At 35.4% G+C, this 16,895-nt stretch overlaps 1 protein-coding gene across 3 annotated transcripts in view; it reads left to right on the forward strand.

Annotated features, from left to right (window-relative positions):
• The window catches only part of LOC143231058 (teneurin-a-like), a 473,661-nt gene that overhangs the window by 30,741 nt on the left and 426,025 nt on the right, over positions 1 to 16,895 (forward strand). The gene's annotated exons all lie outside the window — the stretch shown is intronic.

Below are 16,895 nucleotides of genomic sequence, written 5' to 3' on the forward strand. Positions count from 1 at the left end.
TGTTACAATAAAAGATTTATACAGCCAATAATTCAAAGCGCAGTAAAACAGCTATTGTTAACAACGCGATGTTATAGTAACAATATTTTTATTTTTCGTACTTTAAGTTCTGTTTAAATAAAAATTAAGTTTACGTAACAAATAATTCCAAGAGTCATGAATAAAATATTAGAAAGAATTCTGTTTTCTGAAGTTCACAAAAGGCTTTATCGGTTCAGCGGAGTAAAAACTTTGTTCATTTTTGTTCATACCGTTTTACCAGATTTACTGCCAGGTAAACCTCATGAAATACTGTGAACTAAAGTTTTATTCCGTAGATCTATCTGGTAATACGTTTTTGTGAAATTCTAATACCAGTCTCCAAAAGTGTTACAACAGTAAAATCATACTTTGAAGAATGGCAGCGTGAGACCCTCGCCATAAAATGTTCTCTGCAATAAGTTTCGTAAAATAAAATGTTTTAAATTTGTAACATTTTGTGTGATGTACAAGGTTTTAAGATTTTTAAACGTTGTATTTCCTTATAACGCTAAGCGAATCAATGAATCAGGTAGACGTCGATACTGCCTGTACATAACTTATGAATCTTGGTAAAAAAATGACACAATACGTAGAATAGATATTCTTTTATAAATGTAATAATCTAACAGTAGGTTACCGTAGCTTTATATTCAGCAAAATATGGTTCATTTTACGTATACTTGTAGATAACGCTAACTACTGTCTCTTGAAACGTGTAAAGTTTGCTTCAAAATAAACATAACCAATACCTGAATCGGAGAAGAAAAAAAAGTAGTTACATTAGGTGTTTATCCTAAACTAGGATCATGGGTTATTTGATCGAAAAACCTTAGTGATTTGTTGTCCAATTTATTTCATTGACAAGGTTACAAAATGGAACACCCCTGCTCGGTCCACCATGACGAACCAAACCCAGTAGTTTAACCTTGTAAGTCCAGAAATGGGCCATCAGGAGACTTGTAACCTATTTTTCTCTTCTCTAGAACTACTTTTCATTCACAGTTTATTACAACTGTGTGAAATGTTCCTAACGCTTAGTCCCATTCCAATCAAAATTCGGTCTCGCATAGTCAGGTGGTTATGGCGCTCGAATATCGATCTGAGAATTGCAGGGTTAGATCCCCGTCACATCAAACATGCTCACCATTTCAGCCTTTTGGTTGTTATAATGTGATATAGTCAGTGGTGAGTCCCACTATACCTTGGTAAAAGAGCAGCCCAAAAGTTCGCGATGGGTGATGATGACTATCTGCCTTCCCTCTAGTCTTACACTGCTAAATTAAGGACGGCTAGAGCAGATAACCCTCATGTAACTTTGCGCGAAATTCGAAAAACAAACAAAGAAACAATAATTAAAATTTCATCCTACAACTTTATACATCGTCAAAACATAACTAGCATTTGGACGCCTAAGCCTTACCTTATATGTAACTGCTTTGTCTTTATTGTCTGAATGTAATAACAAGTTACAAAGGTTGAAACGAAAGGAGGAAGTACAGTTTCTTCAAACGATTTAGACAAAATAATACATCGAGTACTGTGCAAAAGTGTTAGGATAAGATAATATATTTTTTTTCTATTTTTGTTTTGAGGGGTGTAATTCTTCCATGTCATTACAGAATGTAAATTACAACACTATGGTAATGTTTCATTGATCTCTGTTGACAGTTGAATGAGTCTGGGTGAGAATACTCTTCGATATTTAGAATTCTTATTTACTTGTATCAAAGACATGCCATTAGGGTTCTGCTTGAATAAACATGGAGATCAAATTTAGGGTCTGAAATAACTGCCATGGTACCACATGTAGTGTCTTAACTAAACAGAAAGAAGCTAGCAAAGAGCTAACATATATGATACCGTTATAAGCTAGAAGAAACCATTTTAATAGCAGTCTACAAATAAACTTTTATAATAACAAAGTTTACTTCTATATATTAAGTTCTGTATGAATTGCCAGTAGAGCAGAGAGTTCACATAAAAGCTTTGTGTGATGCTGGTTTGACTCTCCGACAAATTTATACAGACTTAAAATACTCCCTAATCACAATCAAATAACCCTAGATCGTGAGACCGAAACAGATGAAGTTGAAAACAGGAAAGGAAGAGGTAGAACATCTAAACTCAATGATACTGATATTAAGTACCTTTGTTTATGCAGCCTTCAGGACAGAAGGAAGACTGGTACTGATCTCAAGCATGAGATAAACAACCATGTACCAAATGACAGAAACACGTCCATAACTGCAGTTATTCCAACGGGAATGGAATATTTGGTCGTGTAGCAGCCAAGAAACCTTCCCACCTATCTCCAAATATTGCCAAGAGACTGAAATTTAATCAAAAGTACAAAAACTAGACTGTTGATGACTGGGAAAAAAATGCTATGGACGGATGAGTTCATGTTTGAAATATTTGGTTTAAATGTGGGTTGTACGTCCAGCAGAAGACAGGTGGAGCTACTCACTTCATTGCATAGAACCTATCATGAAGCGTAGGGAAGGAAGGCTGTCTGAGGTTTTGGAAGTGTTTATCTGGTGAAATGACTGGAGAAACATGAAAAATAGGTGGAATAATGGACCAGCAAAAGTACCATCAGTTACTGATCCATCATCGTATACCCAGCATATTATTGGTAAAGGATTCTAATACGAAGAATGACCCAACCGATACAGAAATTAGTTAACTAAGAAAGAAGTTGCTGGAGTCATTAAACTGATATCCGGGACCTTAATCTCATCACGCCTGAGCAAATCTGGGATTTGATAGATAAGAAAAATGGCAAATTAAAAGCTACTTAGAAGGAAACTTTATATAATTCTATTGGAGACATATGAAGTAAAATCCCAAAGGACGCTTGATTGACTATACTGCAATAATACCTGAAAGACTGTCTGTAGTTGTTAAAACAAAAGGGGACACACAAAATATTAACTGTTTGCTGAGTTTATTTCTACTTAGTTTATGTTGTACTGAGCATGAATATTAATAAACTTTTGATGTGTCACACTTAATTTATCTTCCTTTGCTCTTTGATAGTAGCCTGAAATCTAAGTTTTAACTTTGTCCTAACACTTTTGCAAAGTGCTGTAGGTTTATCAAACAAGAAGTTTCATTTAATCAAAATTTATCAATTTGGAATAAGCAAAACAATCAGCAGGCTACGTTTAAAAGAGATCGATGGTCGCAAGTGTAAGAATAATTATATAATTACTAATGTAAACAGGCACTAAACTTGGAATAATTTTTAAAAAATAGCATTAAGTCCTTAGATACTAGGAGAATAAAACCAAAATCGTAAAACATACGTGAAATAGAAATATTTAACTATAAGAAATAACAAACTCGAGAAGACCGGATGTAGGAGGGAAAAATTAAACAGTTTAGTAGAATAAATGAAACAGAGACAGGAAAAAAATCATAATAATATCATAAAAAGAAGGAATGAATTGAACTGTAAACAAACTCCAGCAAAGAAAATAAGCAGAAAAAATCCAGTCCATTACGAGGAAGCTTATCTTTACACAGAGCTCAAAAAAAGTCTCATTTTGATTATTTCAGTTTGGTTTTATATGGGCAAAAAAGTCAAAGAAATGTGGTTAAGCCTAAAGTCCATCTGAAAAGATGCAATATTATCTTGTAGTCTTCTGGAAAGACCACATTTAATGTGATTCGTTTCATTGTTTTTGAAGTTTGCCACAAAGCAGTATAATGGGCCATCTGTGCTCTGTTCATCACGGGTATCAAAACTTGGTTTCTAGCAGGGGAAATCCACAGACAATATCACTTGGGGGAGGGGTGAAAAAATTCCCAGAAAAAAATTAATATGAGTAGACATTAAAAACGATTTATTTGAAACTGAAAGTTAGTATGAAAAGAGAATAAATAAGATAACCGCGAAACGAAATAGAACAAAACAAATATTAATACGAAATTGAAATAGTCAAGGCAACATAGAAGTTGAAATGAAATTAAAAAATTAAAAGTTGAACTAGTATGGAATATATACACGTATATATTTAAGAAATTCATTTGATATATTACTATGTTTATTGTATCTCACTTTGATGATCACGGCTATTCCATACCAAGATAAAATTTGACATAGAAGTGGCTGAAAGGAATTACCCAACCACATTGAATTTTGAAACATTGCTTACATAAACCATGTATTGGCTCATCCGAAGGCACCCATGGTGAATAATGTAATGAATGTTTCCCTTTTATTCTACACGCTTCACTACAGCTGTCGGACTTTATTACGGTAAAGGGTGCTTCACTTCCTGTTTGCGATCCTCCAGCTCTTGATGTCGAAACCCTATTAGTACCACTATCCATCGAATTAATGTCTTAGATAGAGAAATTATGTATAGCATCTGGGAGTAAACGGACATTAGGTATGTTTTAGAAGAATCTATGCTTTAGGAAAAGAATAAAATAGATGGGATAAAAATCTTCCTTGTGCTAAATAAGAATACCAGCATTTATTAAAGTTCTGAAGCATACATAACAATATGGGAAATATGCTATTCTGTGACATCAAGATGTGTAGAATATTTTCTTAACTTTATATTGATGACAAAAGCGTTAGAAACAGCTTCATTCTCAAACGTATTAAATATTTCAATGTTACCGTAACTTAAAAGAAAGTCACACCTGAAATTTCTAAACCAAATGTAACCGATATTCTGTTGTTAAAAAGAAATGTTTTATTTTGAAGGATAAAAGCTAAGTTAGCACAAGTGCACGTGGATGTACTTGTTTAAATAAGTTTATTCCATTTAAAAACTTCTCACTGCCATATGTTGTAGTCCGCTTTAGTTTGTTTTAGAACTGGAGGTGTCGTTGTAGATTGCTTGACCATTGGCTATAGTTTCTTTCAAACCATCATTTCACGTTTATTACAGTTCCAGAGGTTTTATTCAACAATCAGTTTATGTTTTACAGTTTACCATTTGGAACGTGAAAAAAGAGTTTTATTCACCTGGTGACATAATTTAAGTGAGTGGTCATGTCTTAAACATGCATTATCTTAAGACTACTACGAGTGAGTCTGTCATATTGAGAAAAGGAATGGATAATACATGGATGCTATTCTCATTCTAATAGATTCTTTGAATTTCTCGCAAAGCTATTCGAGGGCTATCCGCACTAGCCGTCCCTAATTTAACAGTGTAAGAATAGAGGGAAGGCAGGTAGTCATCACCACCCACCGCCAACTCTTGGGCTACTCTTTAATTAACGAATAGTGGGATTAACCGTCACATTATAACGCCCCCACGGCTGGGAGGGCGAGCATGTTTAGCGCGACCGGAATGCGAACCCACGACCCTCAGATTACGAGTCGCACGCCTTAACACGCTTGGCCATGCCGGGCCTCCTGATACCTCGTTAATAAAATGGGCGAGGGGGAGTTAGAAACGTTTGATTTAATTTGCACATTTTAAAATAATCGATCAAATATGTATTTGCCTGATGAAAATATCAGCAAAAGCCTGTAAAACTGTAAACACGAACCTACCGAAGTGACCGTGTAATTAATTTACTTTTCAATTTCTCCCATTTTCCATCACCTCAAAATTACCTATGCAATGATCACTGGTTTTCAAAGAATGCATGAAACTATAAGGGAGCATTTCAAAAATTCTCGTGAAGACAAGTGTTCTTCCCTTAAAAAGTAGACTTTGGCTTTATTTTAATTTCGCGCAGAGCTGCACCAAGGCTATCTGCACTAGCCGTCCCTAATTTAGCAGTGTAAGACTAGAAGTAATGCAGCTAGTTACCACCACCCACCGTTAATTCTTGAGCTACTCCTTTACTAACGAATAGTGGGATTGACCGTCACATTATAATACTCCCATGGCTGAAAGAGCGAGCATGTTTGGTGTGACGGGGATTCAAACCCGCGATTCATGAATTATGAGTCGAGTGCCTTAACAATCTGGCCATGCCGAGCGTAAAAGTAGAAGCTTTGACAGTATAACAGTTGTAAGGCATACTACAGTAATAAGAGAAATATATAGATAGCTTAGTTTTAACTTGACATCATTATTACTGATGTTGGTAGTAATATTGAAAGAAATATAAATAAGTGAATACAAATGAATACTTCAAAATTTATTAATATTATACATAATATATGGTTTACTGTGCGTATATATAATACATGTCATAACATCATCTTTGGTAAGAAACATTATTGCGTAGAAACGAATTACAGAACTCATAAATTATACAATATTTGAAACCAGTATTTGTAATTACAAAGATACCGGTAACTTATAAAAAATATAAGTAGAAAAAAATAAAAAAATGTGAAGGAAAACTGAGAGCTTTCAGAGTTTAAACATACAAAAAATAGGAAAAAATAATTGTAAAATTTTAATACGTGTAATGAAAAAACAAGACATGACTTGAGTATATTGAAATGAGAGACTTGTTTGTTTTTTTGAATTTCGCACAAAGCTACTCGAGGGCTATTTGTACAAGCCGTCCCTAATTTAGCAGTGTAAGACTAGAGGGAAGGCAGCTAGTCATCACCACCCACCGCCAACTCTTGAGCCACTCCTTTACCAACGAATAGTGGGATTGACCGTAACATTATAACGCCCCCACGGATGAAAGGGCGAGCATGTTTGGCGCGACGGGGATGCGAACCCGCGACCCTCAGATTACGAGTCGTACGCAAAATAAGAGGCATCCGTGACTTTTCTTGTTGAATATATAACTTTAAAACAGTTCTGGGCCAGGTGTGGTCCAGTAGATGAGGTTACATGATTTACATTCTGTTGTCGCAAAAATGCGCTGCGGTTATTTGAACGTCACTCAAAAGAAAAAACAACAACAAAAAAACTAACTATTCGATTGGACCAGAACAGTTCAATAGTTAGTGGTGTATCCCTCTGACTATTCTCGGCATGGTCAGGTAGAAAAGGAACTCGACTCATAATCTGAGGGTCGCGGGCTCGAAATACCGTCGCACCAAACATGCTCGTCCTTTCAGTCATAGGGGCGTTATAAGTGACGGTCAATCCCACTAGTCGTTGGTAGAAGAGTAGCCCAAGAGTTGGCGGTGAGTGGTGATGACTAGCTGCCTTCTCTCTAGTCTTACACTGCAAAATTAGGGACGGCTAGTGCAGATAGCCCTCGTGTAGCTTTGCGCGAAATTTGAAACAAACAAACAAACCCGTTGTCTAAGTGCATTACATCCAGTGCATTATATGTGTCTCAGAACAGCTGATAAGCAGAGAACAACGTTTCGACCTTTCTAGGTCATCTTCAGGTCATCAAGAATCTAGTCTATTAGTTCAGAATTGAGAACTGTTATGCAGAGCTCATCCGTGCATTGAAATTCTAAAACCTGATAAGCAGAACAACTTAAGCGCTTATCGCACCTATAAGACTGCCTTAGGCTTAACAAAGCGCCTGCTCGACATATCAACGAATAACAGTTCTTACTTAAGCGATAATAACTTTATTTATTGTTGAACCTTCAATTACCTCGTGTGTTTTTTTCTAAACTTCTTACATAATTTCTGCCCCTTTTTAATCGCACTCACTAAAAGGACTGTATCTAAAACATACTGGTTGTAAAAAATTAATAAATATCCAACGGTTTTACCGTTTCTATGATTGAAAACTTGTTGTAAACAGTAATAAAAAAAGGTGGAAACGTATTAGTTGTTGACTAGAACTAAAACTAAACAGAAGCGTTAGAAAGAGAAAAATGAAACAATGTCCCCTAGGGATCATTTATGGGTGATATACCTAAATCATAGATCTTGCATGAAAAATGAATGATAGATCGATCAACTGTAGTGTTATCTACTATATTCACATTCGATGATCAGGTAACTCACCAGAATTCCTTTAAAACCATCTAATGAATCATTTGTACTACAAACACAAATGGTACAATTACTGCATTTCCAGGGTTTTTATAGTGCCACATTCTTCCTAATAGCTCAATAGAAAGTTAGGGGTTTATAGCGTTAAAGTTAGGAGCTAGATTTCTATGTTAGACACAACGCAGAGAGCCTGTTATGCATTTTTTACGCTTAAACAACAAAACAAATAATTTTTCAAAGACTAAAGCAAGCTGTTGCCGTAAGTGTTGATAACATTTCTGTCTCTTCGCTAAACTTTAGTTACATAAATTAAAAATGTAAAAGCCTGGCATGGCGAGGTGGTTAGAGGGCGCTCAACTCGTAATCTGAGAGTCGCGGGTTCGAATCCTCGTCATACCAAACACGCTCGCCCTTTCAAACGTGGGGGTGTTATAATGTTATTGTCAATCCCACTATTCGTTGGTAAAAGAGTAGCCAAAGAGTTGGTGGTGGGTAGTGAACACTATCTGCCTTCCCTCTAGTCTTGCATTGCTAAATTGGGGGCGGCCAGTGCAGATAACCCTCGTGTAGCTTTGCGCTAAATTAAAAAAAAAAACAACAATATTAACCATTCATCAACCTCGCACCGCTCATCATCCACGCTGACACCGACTGTCGGTTACTTTTATAACACACAAATAGATTAAATGTGGGGAATATTTTATGGTATCACACGAACTCGGCTAAAAACCCCTGAAACCCAGAGCTTGACTACTAGGCTAACCCTCTCCCCCACACATACATAGTCGTATGTATTACAGTGAAAGTCACTGTTCTACCATATTAAGAGTTTGTTTTTGAATTTCACGCAAAGCTACACGAGGGCTATTTGTGCTAGCCTTCCCTAATATAGCAGTATAATACTAAAGAGGCGGAAGCTAGTCATCACCACCCACCGTCAACTCTTAGGCTACTTTTTTGCCATCGAAATGTGGAATTGATCATAACATTATAACGCCCTCACGGCCGAAAGGGCGAGCACGTTTGGTGTAAAGGAGATTCGAGCCTGCGACTCTCGGATTACGAGTCCGGTGCCTTAACCACCTGACCATGTCGGGCCAGCTGTAGAGTAAAAAATAAACACAAAAAGATATTTACTGGCACAGTGAAAGATAACATTTTTATTAAAGGTTAAAGGTTACAATCGGTAACCCATTATCATCTGCCCCAGTGGTACAGCGGTATATCTACGGACACAGACCGCTAGAAATTGGGATTCGATACCCTTGGTTGTCAGAGCGCAGAGAGTAGTTTGTATAGCTTTGTGGGTGATAAGGAACAACAACGAGTTGCAACCATGTTTTGTGCTTTTCATCTTTAATATAGTTCTACTTTGTGTATATGTTTTTAAACTTTCCTTTCGTTGATAAGTTGTAAAATGATAAAACACGAATATTCTCAAAAACGAAAGGTAGCAAGCGTTTAATTATTGCTTTCAAGTGTAATCATTTTTAGGCAGTAAAACATGTTTTAAAACAATCGTAACAACAATTTAATACCGTTTTATAACGTTTTTGTAAACATTTAGTGTAGCAATTGCGCTGAATTACAAACAAACAAGACGCCATGTTACTTTTGATGAGATTGAATCGCCATCTAGTAACGAGAAAGTTGAAACATAATTATACAAAGTTTCAACACTTTTGTGTACGTACTTTGTGTTTATGAATGAAGAATGTTGGTGCACTCTGCACACACAAACACATATGTATATTGCTAGAAAATAAATAACAAATCCTAACTTATCTATATCACCACTGAGAATCTGTGAACATGCAGTGGTAGTAATTATTTGTAATTACAAATTAAAGTTTCAAGAACACTACATGTACTGGTGAATAACACAGTCTTGCGAATTTAAATAAATTTCATAAACGTTGTTTTGGTGTTAATAAAGGATTTTTCATAATTAAGCAACGCAGATTTTTACCATAATATTTTTTTCTATCATGTAAGGATTTTTTTGTACAAATCCGGGTAAAAAAAACTCTTACTATGAATGTTTTTTTTTATTATCATGTTAAAGCTCTCGATCGATGGATGAGAATCTCGTGTCGTGATTGGTCAGTATAAGTCTACCACCAGTGGTTGTCAACATTTTAAGTTTAATAAAACGTGACTCGATTTCAGCGATTCACTTATTTAAAACTACATACGACGCTTTGTGAAAAATCTGTGCGTGATGAAGGTAAGTGTACATCATTTTCGGATTCAGCGTACATGAATTACTGTACAACCCGTAAAAAAATTCAAGACAATAAAACCATCGCGGGCCTGTGATATTACTGCGAGATTTGCCGAATGACAACAGAAATCTGACCATCAATAATAAACAGTAAGCGAAAATATAGAAGCTGCACTTCATTTTCTACACATATTTACTGACAAAGCTCACTGCACAAGAACTTTCTCGGTCTCAGTTTCTTAATAAAATTAGCCATTTAGAATATTCTAGAAAGTCTTACGCTAACAGAGGAAAAAGAGACGCAATTGATTGAACTTGTTTGAGTACATTAACTACACAATATATAATGATAAATTTATGCCACCTTTTGAGTAAAATGTAACGAGCTTGTTTTAAAGGTATAAAATTGTATTATTTTCCTTTAGTCTCCTGTATAAGTGTAACACATATCACCAAGGGTTGCAATAGTTATTATTAATCCTATTTTCTCGTTAGCTGAAGATAATTTGATTTATTTAAAGCCTCGCTTGTAATTAAAGCCCTTAGGAAACAAGAGAAGTAACAAAACCGATAGCGATATTCTGGGCAGTAATAACAAAGTTTTCCAGTAAACGAGATACAAACAAACGTAGTATCAAAGTCGTTTGACAAGTTAATTTTTACTTTTTGATATAATTGTATATCCTTAAATGGAGAGAGCGTAAAATCGAAAGAGTGACTGACATAAGGCGTGTTCTTTTAAGGGCTTAGCGAGTTTACATAGAAGATAAAAACACTGAAGATGTGGAATTGTCAAGATACCGTCTGGAATCTAACGGAATTAATTATTTCATCTCGTATATTTGTCCTATTCAAAGATGAAAAAAAAAACCCGATAAGTACAAGTCTGAGATTTATCCACAGTGTAGAGAAATTCAAGAAGTATATTGTGATGTACAGAGTGATCCAAAATACGGTTTCAATTTGAAGGTAGCAAGAAGAATTCTGTTGTCATTTAATAGTGTTTACAGTTGTGCAGAACGGTTTCGTTACAACCACACTTGAGATAAACAGTTAGGTTTGTTTGTTTTGAATTTCGCACAAAGCTACTCGAGGGCTATCTGTGCTAGCCGTCCCTAATTTAGAAGTGTAAGACTAGAGGGAAGGCATCTAGTCATCACCACCCACCGCCAACTCTTGGGCTACTCTTTTGCCAACGAATAGTGGGATTGACCGTCACATTATAATGCCCCCACGGCTGAAAGGGCGAGCATGTTTGGAGCGAAAGCAGTTAAAATGTGGTGATAAACAACAACGAAACGTTCGTTCAGCTGCTGCATACTTCTTCATACACAAGGATTCTGGCATATCAAACTTTCTCTTCTAAAGTTAAGGACGTATTTAAATAATTATTAGATTTGTAAACAAAGAAAGAAGGTCATGTTTTCTATACGAGGACGAGCTCCTAGAACACGTTGATCACTAATTTTTTGTTATAAGAAAGCTGCCTAATATTCGTGGTTATCAAAGAAGTGTGTATATTTATGTTTTGTCAAGGAGGGGCAGCAGCGGTTTTTCAGTTATTCGTTGCTAAGGAGGTACAGCAACGCTTTCCATGGTTACTAAGAAGGTACAACATCGCTTTGAAATGGATACTAAGGAGGTACAGTAATGTTTTTGGAGTTGTCATGGAGACACATTAACGTTTTTTTATGGTTGAAAGGAGGCCTGAAAACAGTCATTTATACAATGAAATGAGTTAATTAGTGTTAAATTACAGGTGGTAGAGTTTTGTTTGTTTGTAGTTAAGCACAAAGCTACACAATGGGCTATCTATGATTTGTCCACTGTCACTAGGGGGCACGGGAGGTAATGATTAGTTATCTTGTAATTAATTGTTAATAAAATATGACCCATTTGAAACATTGGCTTAAAAAAGGTCGCTCAGTGCCAAAATATTCACGTTTCAATGAAATTACAGAGTGACACCAAAATTATATAAATATATACACGCACTAACATACACAACCTACTTATTTCATTCTCTCTATACATATATACACTCAGATTTACGTTCCAGTGTAAATGTAATACAAGGTTCCAAGTCACCACGAAAGCTGACTTGCTGTGACACTGTACTAATGAACAGTGACATGCTCTTTTAGTTTTTCTTACTACTCCCTGCGAATTTCTCTAGAAACAAAACGTCCCTCGAGTACAGAAAAAAAAACTCATCTGAATATCAAAGCTTTGGCAACATTAAAAATACAAACAACCAGTATATCTTAGTTCAATCTACCACAAGCCTGCTATAAACCCGATTGAAAAGACTGGCTTATAGACTGCATCCTCTACGCTTAAGCACATTACAAAAGCTGTTACAGATGCAGTGAACCGTTGTTCTAATAATGTATAAAAGCTTTTAGCTAATATTAAAGTGAAAAAAACATATTCTTATGACTAGTATGTGTATGGATAATTAATATTATATTACTTGTAAGAATGACGGAGAGATTTAGGTTTATCGAAGTAATCTATATGTTCCGCCACCTTGTTTAACGCATTTTAAGGCACTATATGTATAAAAGAAAGTTGTAGCTGTCCAGGGGTAAGAGTTCTAAGCATATAACAAGGCACGTTGTGACTGACACTCCAATCAAAGAGGAAACATAACGAACTTACCAAAAACATGACTCTTCCAAATGATCCCTCAGTCAGAGATGTACAGATAGATAGTCATTGTAATTATACACAGAAAGGTGCCCATCTATATTTGATATTTTAAAGTTCGTCCAAAGTCGTCCCTAATTTAGGAAAGGCAGCTTGTCATTATCACCGACCTTCAACTATTGGGCTGCTCTTTTGCCAAACAAATATTGTAGGATTGACTATCACATCATAATGCCCCCAACTGTTAAAGGGGCGAGCTAGTTAGGTAGGAACAGGATTCTAACCCACGAGTCGAGCTTGACTTAACCTATCAGAAAGACACGAACACCTAATATTAAGAACAACGTTTTCGAAATAACTTATAATTTTTATGTTTGTGAACATAAACTTCTTACCTTTATCTGTATAGTATACGAACGTGTTTTCAGAATCGTTATGTAGTAAATGAGTTGTATTAACAAAGTAATGCCATACCAATGACGTAAGTTTAAAAAAATACTGTATCGGTTCTTAACCACAAGTGCTTTATTCGTGCACAGATAAAGACTTTAAAATCCTCTTTATATATATATATAAATCATAGATTTTTGAGCAATAAACAAAACACGCTAAAATTAAACAAAATAGGCTACATATTTTTTAAAAAGATCCAAGAGCACAAGTCACAACGTGGGATCGTAAAATGTATTCTAGGGTTTTGGAGGTGACTGTGGATGTACGACCCACATTGCGGTGGGGATACACCGTCTATCAGTCTTAACCTCCAATTCGCTGGTCTCATATAAGAAGATTAGAAATTCTGGACGGGGATTCGAACCCGCAACCCTCGCATTACGAGTCGCACGCCTTACGCGCTTGGCCATGCCGGGCCCATGTGGATGCTCAAGCTCAAAACTTCCCACATCTATATTACCCTTCATGGCCTGCCATGGCCAAGCGCGTAAGGCGTGCGACTCGTAATTCGCGGGTTCGCGCACGCGTCGCACTAAACATGCTCGCCCTCCCAGCCGTGGGGGCGTATAATGTGACGGTCAATCCCACTATTCGTTGGTAAAAGAGTAGCCCAAGAGTTGGCGGTGGGTGGTGATGACTAGCTGCCTTCCCTCTAGTCTTACACTGCTAAATTAGGGACGGCTAGCACAGATAGCCCTCGAGTAGCTTTGTGCGAAATTCCAAACAAACAAACAATTACCTTTCATTGTCTAAAGACAGTTGTGGAAAGGTGAATGCCCTTTCAAATTAAAATAAAAATAAGAAATGAAAAATATAAATATAAAAGGATGAAAAATAAGTAAATAAATATCAAAAGATGAAAAATAAATAAATCAAATGAAAATAAAAATCAAATAAAAAATGAAAATAAAAATCAAATAAAAAATGAAAAAATAACGCAATTCTTCCTCATGATTTTGTTTTCTTATTTGGCTTCATTTGGATGTAATTATTTAATTTCGCCAACATATATATATTTTAATATTTTAAATATTGTCTGCACCTATTGTACTTGATCAATACAAGCTACTTATCTGTAAAATAGTCAGGTAAACTAATTTGTCGCTTCTTTAATTATACCGATCCGCCACAATAGTTGATGGTTGAAAATATTAATCACAAGTCCTGAAGGCTCTACGTTTCGCTAATCTCAGACTTACGTTCTCTGCTACGTGAGATGCTTACACTAAAAGAGTTTAGATAGCTCTGTTAATGTTCGACTGTTCTTCTCCTCAGTAGACAAGAAGAGTCACTTTAAGTAGATCATGCCGTTTCGCCAAAACTAAAGATGTAAATCTGAAACACTTTGTTTGACTGCTTTGACCTCCTAACAGTAACTGTAAAAAACAACATCAAAACACACGCATATAAAAGAAATGAAAATAATGTTTCTTTATATAAATTATCCATGAAAGTAAAAACACAAATATTTTTACTTTTTGGATATTTTACGACATATTGGGTTCCTTTATTAAGAATGTCAAACTGTTTACCAGTATCTGACCTAGTGTGACCTGGTGGTTAGGACACTCGGTTCATATCCTGTGGGTTGAAAGTATTATTATGCTTGTCCTTTCGACAGTGGGGACGCTATAATGTGGCGGCCAATCTTACTATTAGTTGATAAAAGAGCATCCCAAAAGTTAATGATGAACGTTGTTAATTGTCACTGCTGAATTAGGACAGCTAGCATAGATGGCGTTTAAGTAGCTTTGCTCGGAATTTCATAAACAAACACAAACCATGAATATTCATATATCTCATTGATAATAAGTATTTCTATTGTCACAAGTAAATGAGAACCGTTTTAAACTCTCTTACAAGTTTTATCTAAATTAAGAAATAGAATGTTTAAATTAGGTAAACATCAAACAATTAATCCAATACACACAATTACGAGGACTATATTTTTGCCCTAATATTTATGTTAGACTTCTCCCAATCTTCATGTATTTTCCCTATAGATCTGCAGTTTTTACGAGAATTTATTCAATAGTTTCTTTGGAAAACTAAGAAAGCAAACAAGTTCAAGAGATAAAGGTCTCTAAACCTAAAATGAGATAGTAGAATAGACAACATGATATATTCACCCCAAAGCTTGGCGTCTTTGTCTAATTTTTTTAACTGTTATTAACCAAGAAATGACTTTCTGTTACCAAACCCTATTGCTAGATACCTTATTTCTGTAGTTCTCAGTAACTCTGCGGCAGGTCTGAAGCTTTATAATGCTAAAAGCCGAGTTCGATACTCATGACTGGCACAGCACAGGTACCCCATTGTGTTGTATTATTCTACGACAAAAAAAAACAAACTATTGTAATAGTTCCATTCCTAACCAAGCCCATTCAACAGTTTACTACCCTTTATAAATTGTATCCATCTTCATGTGATTGAAACACCAAACAGCGGATATATTTTTAACAAAAGTTACATATATAAGTGATGGTGCGTGTGTGTTTATATATATATATATATATATAAAGTTTCAAGTATTAATATTATAAAACTTTCCAGTCGCATCTCTAACTTGTGGCATTTTTATGTCTAAATCTCATGTATTTTCGAAATTAAACGTCATTAGGCATTTAGTTTCCAAAAATATTGTATTATAGAAAATAAAATACTACCTAATGTCAATTGTGCAACAATTTCCCTTCTATATTTACTTATGCGTATCAACAACTTAAAAATACTATAATGACCAAATTCAAAGTCATATAATTATAGATCACTAATTATGAATCATTTGACTTCTAATATACATTAACTGCAAAAACATGCTCTCCAATTATTCAGAAGTGAGACTCGTGTTTCAATACCCATTATGTAGCTTTGCGCTTAGCAACAAGCAAACAAAAACAAGGAATAACCACATTTCTTGTTATACTCTATACGTATCTTATTTACACGTTCATTTTTTTATATATTATATTTTCAATTTTTTGTACAGTTTTTCTGCTGTTGAGGTTCCCAAGTATTGAATTTTTGGATAACAGTGTGCCTCAGCTTAAAAATTTTTAAATTTGTTGTGTCATCTATCAATAAATAAATCACAAACTAAATTGTTAAAAATTTAGGTTTTATTAAAAACAACGTATTTTTTCCACATATGTAAATATTTGGTATCGTTCTTTTTTATATACATTGTCATGTTAAGCTTGGAACATGATCCGTAACTTTCCCAACTTTGTTGATAAATACTTACAGTTTGTTTGTTTTTGAATTTCGCACAAAGCTACTGGAGGACTATCTGTGCTTGCCGTCCCTAATTTAGCAGCGTAAAACTAGAGGGAAGGCAGCTAGTTATCACCACCCACCGCCAACTCTTGGGCTACTCTTTTACCAACGAATAGTGGGATTGACCGTCACATTATAACGTCCCCACGGCTGAAAGGGCGAGCATGTTTGGTGCGACCGCGATTCGAACCCGCGATCCTTGGATTACGAGTCGCACATCTTAACACGCTTGGCCATGCCGGGCAAAACTTAGAGTAAACCAAACAAAAAGTTTAGGCATAATCATCTCCCGTTAAAAACAATTTAATTAAAGTCCAAGGAAGATCCAGACATCTCATTTCTTTTGCAGAACAGTAAGCTACAATTTTATAAAGTCGTGAAACGATTTTTTACCTTTTTCAAATCTTACTTTTTTCATTCTTTTG

The sequence above is a fragment of the Tachypleus tridentatus genome, chromosome 10 (genome assembly GCF_004210375.1).
Source record: "Tachypleus tridentatus isolate NWPU-2018 chromosome 10, ASM421037v1, whole genome shotgun sequence".
Taxonomy (NCBI): domain Eukaryota; kingdom Metazoa; phylum Arthropoda; class Merostomata; order Xiphosura; family Limulidae; genus Tachypleus; species Tachypleus tridentatus.